We start from the raw sequence: 12,973 nt of genomic DNA, 5'->3' as shown, positions 1-12,973 counted from the left end.
TAATGGATAACTGCTGCGTGAATAAAATCCGAAACTCCTAAGCCAAGGCATTAGAAAGACTTTACAAGCGACTCGACTCGACATTCCTAATACTACTCGAAACACTCGAGTCGAGTACCAACTACTCGATTCAACTTGAATTTTCGAGTACTCGCACATCCCTAGCTGAAACTATTTTTGAGGATTTGAGGAAACTATTCCTGGGTCATGGAGTCGTAACCCAATACCAGAAAGTAATCTGATACGATTTTAGAAGGGAAAATTCAGCTTCATTTAATCTATCAACGCATCAGCGAATGTAAACCAATATAGGAAGTAATTTGATACGATTTTAAAAAGGGTAATTGAGCTCCATCCTCACCACCTGCACTTTCGCAAATGTAACCCAATACAGGAAGTTAATCTGGTAACATTATCAGCAAAACATTGAAGCGGAATGGAGACGAATAACAACCACAAGTATAGACGCAGACATTAACCACCTTTCATTCAACTTGCAGTGGTAAATTCTGTAAGAAAAAAATTAAAAGCTTGAATTTTATGAAATGTACGGGCTCTTTAAAGGGTAAATCCAGGATATAAGTGTATGGTAAAAGCTGATGTCCATTTTAAAGTCAAAGTAATGTTTATTCGCGAGTAATGGATTTTTTGTCATATTTTTGGACCATGCGAAAACATTAAGCCTTTGAAAACAATTCATTGATACGGAGACAGTTTGCTACAGTTTATTTTAACGGAAAACCTTAATAATACCTACCTTTAATTTTAAACCCCGTATGAGTCCCGTATGAATCCCGTATGAGTCCCGTAACCGTAGCGCGGAAAATCTAAAGTGGTAAATTATTGTCATGAATTTGATGGACTAACGTAAAATTAACGCACCCTCTCTCTCTCTTGATACATCGAGGTTGTTATCGATGTTTAGAATTTTTACTGCCCGTTCTCAATCCGCGTTTAAGTACCGTATGGAGATGGAGGCCTAATTGAGCTTTTTTCTCTTATAGCTTTTAGAGTGTGCGAGGGAGAAATATCGTGATAAGAGTGAAGGAGAAGGGCGTGGAATCACTTTGCTTGGCGCATTAAACGATGGAAGGGTATTGAAACGATTTCATTGCGATCAGGGGTTTCGGTTTTATTCTTTCCACGCACGAATGCACTTGAGCAATGAAAGGAAGTTGAAATGGCTTTGAGTGCATGAATTAGAGGAAGTACTAACTGTTTGGCAAATGTTGCAAAAATACAGTATTAAATTTACTTTACATAGAAATGTTGTATGATAATTATTGAAGGCATTTCATTTTCATACGTATGATTCCGTGATAATGTAAGTACTAATACATTTTGATTTTGAGATTGAAAAGCATCAGTTTTACCTGCTGTCATATATTTTTTTTTATAAAAAAACGTTTATCTCGTTATCTAAATAGAATAAAGTAATTTTTCTCTGAGCCAGACGAGTGTCATGAATAAATTGCTTCGTATACCAAAACAATTTGGTCGCAATGATTTGAGTTTATGGTACTTAATAGGTATTTCAACGAATTAAAGGTGGCTATTATATTTTTTATTGAAATATTGTTTGAAAGTGCTGTTGCCTATGAATTCAGTATTATAGTTGCACAAGTACCCTGCGGTTTTTATTTCATATGAAGCAATTTATTGAAACCTCTTGTCAAGCTCAGAGAAAAATAAATTTACTGTTTTGAGTTAATGAGAAATACATTGTTTTTATAAAAGTTTTTAAGATGGTAACATTATTTCAGTCCACGAGGAAACGTAGTTTTATAACTTATTTTTTTCCAAGTAATTATTTTATTCTTTCTTGGGTTATGTGGGGAAGTTTTCCATCGATTTCAATTCACCATAAATCTTGTTCTATTGATTTCAGTTCTTTAATGTGCTCGCCTTTTAAATTTCATTTTTAAATAAAAAAACTGCTTGTAAATATTTTAATTTTTGTGATGCGCGCACATAGGAAAAAAACTGCCCGAAGAAATTCTTTGTTATCATTATTGTTGGAGACGGTAAGACCGTGAGCGAATCCTCGAATTACTTCCTCGTAATGAATTATTAAAAGTATTCTGCCGCTTAAGAAGTAGGTTTACATGAAGTATTTACAGGATACGTTGGCCTGCCTCTCGTCTCCACTTCGACTTCCCTCTTCAAATCACAGTATGACCTACTCACCTTCATTTTATCCATTAATCCTACTCTCTTCCTTCCTCTCCCTCGATTACCCAACATTCTACCCTCTAACACAACACGTCAACATGTTTCCAACATGTCATTCCCGCTAAGTACTTCCTCCATCCATACATTTTGTCTTCCTCGTACCTCACCCAGAAGTTAAGCCTCTTTTCTCCCATCAAATCCAGCGCGTTGTCTTTCCTCCTGTTATCAGTCCACTTCACTTTCTCCATTCTTTTCCACTCATAGGTATATACCGAACTCCACCATATTTTTCTTACCCTCCTTCCTAAGTGTCCACGTTTCCGCACAGTATAGCACCTAAATTTAGATCAATGTCTTAACGATTTTTCTTTTAAACTGTTACATAATTATTTTCTTATCAGATGTTTACTATTCAGAAAAACCTATACCTGCTCAAATTTTTGCCCACCTTATTTTATCTTGAGCCTAATGTTCCTCGCTAGCGATGGTATACAAAACATCTTAAAGTGATTAATCCTCATGCCATAACCCTCTCAACGCTTCTATAATGCATCCACTAGATCCAGAAGACCTATCGCTTACTGACTGATTAACGCTTGATCAAGGAATGGATCATCCAATTTTTCTATCCAAATCCGATTCCATTGTCATTTATGCGATTGGTATAAAAAAGATGGGCGCATTTTAAAATTGGTGGATGGCTAGCTCTGACCGAGTCAACGGGACATTTTCAAATCGACCGATCAAGTTAATTTGCAAATGTATCTTTCATATCAGTTGATTTAAAAAATATTCTCTTTCGGTGAAACATTGCGGTAATCGAATTGAAAATCTCGCAATGCATAGAAATACGTGAACTAAAACCAGTCGGTTCTCCAACGAAAAGGCTAGTTTGGAAAGGCGAGGGTATCACTCAACCCAGGTTATGCCGCATGGGCGTGAAACAGAAATATTATATACACGCTTAGAGGCCGGTCGTTTCTCTGGATCTCGTCGCTTGCCTAGGATTTTACTTGGGAATAGGTTAGTTTCCTTCATCAGAGAAAATGAAAGGCATTGATTGCGATTCGTTACCCACCATTAGTATATTAGTATTAGTATATAGTATATTAGTATATAAAACTAGTATATCATTATTTGTATATTAGTATTCATAATATACAAATTATTTGGTTTTAGAAATCGCAGTTTAGACGAATGTTAATGGTCAATTTTAACCTCATTTGAAAAACGCCAGATTGGCGGCCATGCGATGCCATTCCACGTGAAGTCACAGGGTCTAGTCTCTATACGAGTAGATAGGAGTTTCACATCGTCTTCGATTACCAATGCATGCATGAAGCACAGAGCTCAGGGAAACATTTCTTAATATTCGCCTATTCAAATTGCCTAAGGTCGGAAAATTTTCTTCGGTTGATAGGGTAATAATAATCCTCATTTAAGCGAAGTGCTACCTGCTAGCTGGGTACTTTGCTACCTGCTAGCAGCCTGCATCGTAGTGGCGCTCAAAGCCTCGCCCCAAGGTCACCTCACACGGCGATAGCTGGAACCAGAAATACGTCACACGGGCTCTTCTCGGCATTCATACTTACCCGTCGCGTTTATGCGCCCTTGAAAATTTTCACTTTTCATTTAATCGCGAACAATAGATATCGTCATTTAAAAATCCAAGAGCGTGAAATACGTACTCCAGGAGTCATAATCTTTTGATTTAGGTGATGAAAAATAATAGGAAACAACCCTATTCATTCATTCATTCGCCCATTAGCTCTCTTCTAATCATTTAAGCATCCTTAGCTATCTCATTTTTCCTCCGTATAGTTCTTAAGTCTGAGTCCGTTTTCCTATTGTTTACTTTCCGGTGAAAGAGACCTAAAACGATCGATTGCGACAATGGAGCAAAACTGTCCGTCATTAGATGGAAGCAGATGAATTAGGAATTGGAGGATTGGACCATAGAGTAAGTAGATACTTACTCTATGATTGGACCCATTATAAACCCTATGGTCGGGCCCAAGAAGTTTTCTTGTACATTTACTTATACCACTTATTTTTTACAGAGCGAGACCCGGGTTTCATTGAATTATCATCACCTTCAGGCGCAAATTATAGAACTAGAGAAAATTAGAGAATTAGAGGAAATCGCTGCCGTTAAGAGCTAGTGAACTTTGGGCCCAATAATTCAGAATTTGAGAGCCTCTCGAAACACGCGAGGGAGAAATAAGCAGAATAACGTGAAAGCCGAGGCCAATGATGCATTCGTTCGGTGCTGGGCGTTGGGCGACGACAGCTATCCATCGCCCTTAGCCGCGGGGCGCCGCACTGCTTATCTCGACCCCCTTCTGCTGCTTAGGCGGTGATGCCAGCCCCGTCGGGGGGGACACGGGGGACAAGAGACCGCAGCGGGAGGAGTAGCATACAAGCAGCACGGATTGAGAGAGAAGTCGTTTGTCAGCCACTCTTCGAGACGTTTCCGAAGAAAAATATCAATTTTCTGCCCCAGGTGGGTAAATAGGCCTGTCGGGATTCGCGTGAGTTAAGGAGAATGGTCATCGCTGCCGTTCAACCGGTCTGTATTCCTGGCGTGTAACCTTCTTCAAACTTAACGCTGTCACCATAAAATTTTCAAGATTAATCTAGTTAATTTACCTGTATCTCATGCGCGAAAATTTTACCCCTGAAAAGATGCTGAATTAAAGCTGTTTCATAATGTAATATTTCAATACTCCAAATTTATAAATATGGATTGTTGTAACACTAAAACGGGAGATTTAGGTGGCCTCTTTAAGCTCATAAGACATTAATAGAGTCACTTTGAAGTATCAAAAATTGCTTTCTCATAAAATATAATCTGTAGCCGTAAACGGCTCTATTTTCATCGAATGTACAATTATAACAAATATTCAACACTCTCCAGAGAAAAAAACCACTAGGTATTCGGTAAGATTTTATAATTTTTTTGGAATTTTGATTTTTTAATCTTTTATATCAGCGGGCAGAATGTTTTACACATTTGAGCCGTTAGGTATATGAGATAAAGGTAAATATTGACAGGCAATTCATAATTTTATGTGTCGATTTATTTATCATAGTGTATGAACGGTATGATTGTCAATGTAGATATAAAGTAACATGGTCCTGTTTTTATGAGATGTGTTCAACAGCATTGCATGCTACAAGCCTTAGACTAAGTAGTAGTAAGAAAAATTTGAACTAAACATTTCGCTCTTGAATTATTTTATATGCTGGCGTTAATGTTATAATTACATTTAATCAAATTTATGTTTGGAACATTACTGGAACAATCTTAATCTCTATATTCTTTTCTGATTAAAGATATCATGTTAATATCTTTTTCTGTTACCATGGTTTATTCCAGGAAATTAATGGAAATTGCACTGAATGGAAACCATATTCCTAATGCCAAATTTTGGCAGCATTTTAAGTTTAGGATTTGATAGCCTTGGTTCAATACCACCGAAATAATTTAGCTTAAGGACCTATAAAGTATCATATTGAAACTTGAAATGATTGCGCCGTCAATTGGTTTGACATTTGGTGGAAGCGACCGATAGATAGCGACTTTGCGGCATGAGGAAAAGGGGGTGGATAAGGGTGGACAGAAAACTGACGCCGGAGTCAGCTTGCTCGTAGCGAAATTTGCCAAATGGTTATGGCTAACGTCCCATTCGATAGACATAGTGCTGTGCTTGGTGTAAATATTTACCTCATTTCAAAGTCAATATTTAGCTCCGTAAAGATGTCAGTTAGGGATCGCACATTCTGTGAACGATCTCCGCCACTGCCGGAATTCGAACCCGAGTCCTCAGTGTTTAAAACCAGGGCTCAAGCCATTACACCCACCCGATCAAAACCATAGTCGGTGTTTAATATAATTCCAGTGTGAAACGGACAAAGTGATTTTTGTTCCTCAGTTGGACACACGGATTAGGAAATCAGAGCTACCCGATCGCTTTCCCCACCTTCAATTATTTAAGAGTTGAAAATTCGTAATTGTTTACATTTTGGAGGGCATGATCTCTGGAATGTGTCTCGATGAATTATTTCTGATAGTATTTCCTGAGGAGCACATTCGGAAGAATTCTTCTGAGCGCGCATCGTATCGTACCTGTTTCTTGGTGTGCGAGAGGAAATAAAGCAACCCCGGGGATGGGTGGCGCATTTAATTTCCATTTTGGCGTGAAAATGCGATTTATGACGCTTTCGATAGGAGCTGTGGAAGAAAGCCAAGTCGTAAAATGATAACGCTCCGTCGCCTTCGTTTTTTTTCCTTCTTCCCCAGCACAGATTTACGAGGAGAGGCAATTTTTAAGTTTCCGTGGTGCTCGCTTCATTGACATATTTTTAGCGGGGCCAGATTTGAATTATAGGAATGATTTGCTTCGATCCAAATGTGAATAACATTCCGAAGACGTTGTGTAAGGAAAAGTGGAGCGACTCGTAGGCTCCTTTCTTTCTAGCAATGATAAATTTTGAAGAGTCGGATAAGTTTAGATATATAAATTTGGTTGTTGGACGAATCTCCCTCTGACTTTTCTTGTTCTTATATTTTAGTAATATACTCATAAGCCATCTCTGCCCACCGTAGCCGTATGACTACATCCTACCATTCTGAGCATGTGATAATGTTGACGAAAACCCACTCTCCTCTTTGCTGCCCAATTTTCACAATTATGTTGTTGAAGCCATCAATGGCATAATACACATATTAGTTAATTTGGTAATAAATAATCCCATTGTGTGTAGGAGACAGGTGTGAAATAGAAATTCAATATTAAAATAATACGGCTAATGTGTTTAACTTTTATGGAGGTATCATCAAAGTAACAGGAAATGGCATTGTATGGATTATTTTATCTATCCTTCATTCAAGAATATGATTTCCCTGAAGAGTCATCCTTTCTATCAAGGTCACTCTTAAAAATTGAACAACATTTCATTTTTGCCTTTGCTGCCTTTGCTACCGCCCAGTGTACCTAAGGGTCATGCTGAAGAAACAAGTTAATGAATCACCTAAATATATTACTGGATTAATGGTGAAGATCATAGGAGCAATATGCAAAGGTTAGGCTTTAAGACCTAAACACCCAATTATCTTTACAATCGCAAGAGAAAGTTTGCTGGGGGGAAGTGGTCAAGTATTTTACGAGTGAGCGTGAGACCCCAAGAAACCGCTAAATAGAATTTAAAAAGTAATTTGAGCTCAAGCCATTATTTTTACAGATGTTCATCAATCTTGATATGACTAAGTTTTATTTATTTATGCCCAAATGCAATTTTTAGCAGAATTACTAGTCTTTGCCGATTACGCCCACGTTTTCTGAGAGTCCCATGGAAGTCATGTGCTAATTTTTGGTTGTAATGCCATATGTACCAGTGAAAGTGTTTGTGGTAAAATGAATTTTAAAATTATATGAAGAACTATAAAATTAGAGGAGAAGAGGATATTATGAGGTCTGGCTGTATTATAAAATGATTCGTAAGTCCATTGCATGATTCTTATCGTTTAATTAATTTATCTTACTCCAGGGGGATGAACAAAACCTTCTAATCTGCTTAACTGGTATGACAGGTGTATATATAACCAATCGTGTTATGCGTAAAAAACAGCTCAATCGTTGGCATTTTTTTATATTTTTTGAGTCAAAATATTTCGAAGGAATTAATTACCTAAAGAAACAATGTATGTTTGGTGGAATTGTATCACTTTTTTTAAGAGAATGACGTACCCATCAATAAAGTGTTTTTTTTTCAAATAGTGACTGTAACATTTATGCAATTGACATCTATAGTCATCAGTGCAAGTAAATAAGAGTAAACCTCATAAACTAGAATATTAAACTATCGTTTAATATTTACCAATTCAATGTTAAATGCACCTGTACCTGAATTACCATTTATTTTAAGTTATTTTCTTCATTAAATTAATGGTTCCTTTATATTTTTCATATCTATTAACTTGCATTCTTCGCCATGAAATACCTCCATCTAAAGTTTTTGTTCCTCACATGCTCGCTTTTGGTTTTAGCCGAATTAAATATGATGTTTTCAAAATCCATAAAATAGCTCAGTAAAATCCAATTAAAAAACTGCTGATGCCAGTGGTTTTATTTTACTTGGAAGATTTTACTGCGTTTCTTATCGAGCATCGGTCTCATGAATCCAGAATTAACAACATAGGTTACAATTAAACCTTGAAAGTAAAATACAGATGGCGATTGGAAATTTTATCTTTGTATACGATACAATTTATTCTGCGTTTTGCGGTCGTCTAAATTTTATCTGCCCGCTATGGTATGGGATTGAATTTCAGGCTTTTCGAAAGGCAATTTTGCCGGCGCTATTTCAAGGAACGCCATTTATGACCACATTGGTTTGAAAATCCAATGCAATTTTTAAAATTTACTTGTCTCCTGCTCCCACGTGAGATGGTGTTTCCGATTAAAAATATTGAATTATTCGCAAAAAATTTATATTCTTCACTACATAGGGTAAAATAACGATGCACTTGATATATAATAGATTATAGATTAAAATATTTATTCGGTTTTCCATCATACTTCAGGTAGTATGTTGTATAATTATTTAACACATTACTATTATTGAAAATTGAAGTATCCCAGCTCCACCAAGGATTCAAGTAGTATCTTTAAGCATTCAGCATTCTTGTGGTATTTGAAGAGTTTACATAACTTAAAGTGGTGGTCGTTGGTATAATGAATTATCATTCATGCAGTTTAAATGTTAGTATACCTTACCGGTGATTAAGTGATCCGGGTTTGAGTCCCGGCTAAGCAAAATGATATTTTCATGGCGAGTTCGTGCTTGGTGTAGTTAGTTATATTCATGGATGCCCACTTACAAAAAATATTGGGGGGACCCAAACCGTGGATCTTGCCCCGGGAAATTTTTTAAGTAGTAAGTTTTATGTTTTTCAAGGATTTTAGAAGAGTTATATGATCAACATTAAATTCCTAACAACTCGAACCTCGATATCTGGACACTCCGGGGAAAATCAACAAGCCTGACACATTTTTTCCTCACTCCCATAACGAATTTTTGAAGGGGCTCGGGCCCCATCAGGCCCCATGGAGTCGGCGCCACTGGTTATATTTCATCATCCATATGTGCTTCAATACTTCGGATTATTTGGGGCAGCCCTTCACTTTTTGTACTAGTCTCGATATGTCCCGAATAAATGGATTGTACTGCACATCGTGGAATACCCATTTTACCCCCACAGAGAAAGATGTTTAAGTATGTTGATATTCGCTCCCAAATATCCTTCTCCTACTTGTCGTGTAATCCCTTCTTGATGGGCCGCAAGGCTGTTGACCATGTGATCAAATCCCACGGAAGCCCCTTGGGACACGTTCGTCCTTCAACCCAATCGCTGCGAAATATTATCTGCGTGAGGGCACTAGATCATTCTGCCGGTGGGCTGGCTGCCTCACCTGCTCATCTATCTCTCGCGACGCCACGTGCGGCGGGACAATCCCGCAGTTGAATTCCTCCGCCACCCAACAAACCCTACCTTCCTTCCTTCCACCTCTGGTCCGAACAGTTGCAAATTACGCATCGAACCAAATATTTTACTTTTTTTTGTCTTTTCAATTTCATTTTTTCAATGCTTTTAAGATGTTTCCAATAAAGCGTTTGCACTCTTCACCTTCAATATTCTGAGTATATAATTAGGTTAAATTTAATACTGGTTTGAACGTTAGTCATTTTCATTTATATCAGCCGGCTTATTTGAAATAACGAGCTCGGAGTTCAAACTATTAGGAACTAGGATAGAATATTTCGTAAAATACGTGAATTAAATGTGGATCATCTACCTAGATCGTGTGAACAAGTTCACTATGTGTCCTCAAATGCCTTTACTCTATGTGAAGAATGATTTCCGTTTAATTGAAGCCACTTGGAGAATGAAGAATTATATGTTGTCTTATATAAATAACTTTAAATAATATTCTTATTCTAAATCAATGAATATTACGTATTCTTTATCCATACTCTGTAATGAGGTTGACCTATTTATTTTCAAGATATGCGATCTTCCCGCAGAAATGGCAGACATGGGCGATACCTTATGCATATGTGACTTGAGTGAAGTCTTTGTGGAATTTCGAGATTTATTCCTCTCCTTCGAAAGACATTTCTCTGGGCGAGCTAATCTCAGTTTTATCATTATCCGTAACTCTTTAGTTGCAGAAAATTAGTACCTATCAGCCCAAAAATTTGTAGGTACTATGCAATAAAGGAGGATTCCTGAATTACATTTTTAGAGGAAATAATTTATTTATTGATGCAACCGGTGACAATAGGGATAATGGAGAACGGAAATTTGCTTTTTTAAAATTAGTTGACTTTGATTTTGCTGCTCATGTTCTCAGCAAAATATTCGTATACTTATTATTAACATGGAATCTCCTGATGCAAGCAATGAATACAGTGATAAAATAATTATCCATATCTGTAGGGTGGCCTTCCATATTCTATGATTTGAGGAAATTATTGGATTTTGAAGTAATGAATAAACTTCTGTGACATTAGAAATAATAGTCTTTGGAAACTTTTTCATGCGCAACAAAGCCTTATAGATCAGGATGTAGGAAATTTTTATCAGGCGGAAAATACTCCCCCGAACCGCTCATATAGACTTAACTGCCAGCTTTAGTGCCCACGGTGCGTGCATTGACTACAGGGATTGAAATAGTGGGCAATATTTATGCGGTGGATTTCCAAATTCTGTAACTTGAAGAAATTATTGGCACGTGCAGTGAACTTGTATGACACTATAAGTAATGCTTCTAGGGAATTTTTCAATGCGGCACTAATCCGTATGATTTGCCCGTTCTACCGAATTTCGTTTTTTTTAACGGATTACCTCCCAAAAACTTAAGGCATTATCTTGAATTTTCAGTATGTACAGAGTAAAACCTTGGTAAAAATTTGTTCTTTATTCAAATTTGAAAATGTTGCCTCGGCATTTTCTAAAGAGCAATTTTTTTTATTTGCGCCATATTTTGACTACATCCTCATGTGTATACTCCTCTAAAATTTTCAAGAAGACATCCTAAACCTTAAAGAAGTAACGTGTAGCTAAAAGTAAGACTAAATATGACTTGCTGAAAAGGAGGGGATCGTATTCTAAAAGCTCTTGATGCAGGAAATTCGCATCAGTCTGAAACTTTGGCGCATGTGAAGGATTTCCGAATTCCATTACCCGACCGAATAATTCACGCCGAGTTCCGATAAATGGGAGGGCAAGGTATTCCTCCTCGTCTTTATTTTTTCCTTACTCGGGGACGACCTCGCTTCTGGAGCGAGTGAATATCTGGAAGTAAGAAAGACGAAGGAGGCCTTCGGAATCATCTTAGGACACTGATGAGAGGGAATTCATTTCGCTCGAGACTAGATTCCAATTTCCTCACGGCACATATGCAAATGTGCTGCTCCGTCAACTTCCTCCAAAGTGGAGTAGTCTCAACGAACCACAGGCGCCAGCACGCATCCGGAAATAGAGGCGCGCGATTGTGAAAGACGTGAAGGGCGAGCGGCAGAAAAGATGAAGAACGCCACGCGTCAGTTCCTCAGTGCGGTGGCGCCTTCTCCTGCAGCTCGAAACTCGGGACCAATGCCGTTTTATGCCGACGATATTTTTTCTTATCTTCTCGCCCCCGTTTCATTGTAAGGGACTCCAAAATACTCAAGTTCGTCGTCATAGGAGCGAGAAAACGTCTTGGATAGGGGACGTCATCAGATGCGATTGTCTAGCTTCATGTGCTGCAACGCGCAAGACTTCGAAATAGTCATCTCTTTTTCTTGTTCGCATAAAGTGTGTGTAATGAATGAATGATGATTTTACAGCCCACCGAGATAGTTTTTTTGAAATTCAAAATCAATGGCGGACTTCGTGAGAATTTTCTCGCAATATTAATGCTGATTTCCGTGAAATTCATTTCAATATCGACCTAGTTTTCACTTTTGACGGTGATGTATGTAAGCGCAGCTGCCGGATAACACATTCGTAGTAAATGAATACTAATTTTCAGTTCTAATTAGGGGGATGTACTGTCGAACTAGTAACTAATAGTAATTATTAATTTGAGGTCAGGATACTCATGCTTTCTTTGACAATTTTTGTCAGATGGAATCAAACTGAATTCATTTATTTGATTTTAGCTAAATTTAAAACATGCTGGAAATTTGGTCCAGAGAGATCACTCAGATTCAATCTTTCAGGGAATAACAATTCAATACAATGTATCAACCCCTTTCCACCTTTCATTCAAATTCCTGAGAACTTGCCATGCATTGATAGTTTTGCCTGTTGTGCCGACCTCAACATGCATATTAACCCTTTCATCTTCAAAATACCATCTTTATGGTAATAGCTTTGCGGGATACCATTTTGTCTTCTGATGCGATGCCTTTCCCTCTAAAGATCAGCCAGCTTCAATTAATGAACAGTTGACAAAATATTCTGTCAACCAATTATTTAATACGATTTTTAGAAGACATGGAATGTGTGCGACCTTGGTCCAGAAATAAACTTTGACAAGCAATTGAAAGATGCACTTACCCTTTAAATTCGGACCGTGTATTTGTTACTGACATTCAGCAAACTAATGGAAAATACGTCATTGATTGTATTATCAGTGATTATAGCTGTTAGGGTTTGTTTTTCTCCATAATTCCGGTAAATTAAACCATTATAACCCAGTGTTGCTTCTAAGCAACATCAAAATTTTATAAATTTCCAGCTCTATTTATT

The sequence above is a fragment of the Ischnura elegans genome, chromosome 5 (assembly GCF_921293095.1).
Source record: "Ischnura elegans chromosome 5, ioIscEleg1.1, whole genome shotgun sequence".
Lineage (NCBI taxonomy): Eukaryota > Metazoa > Arthropoda > Insecta > Odonata > Coenagrionidae > Ischnura > Ischnura elegans.
Note: the sequence above shows the minus strand (reverse complement) of the source record.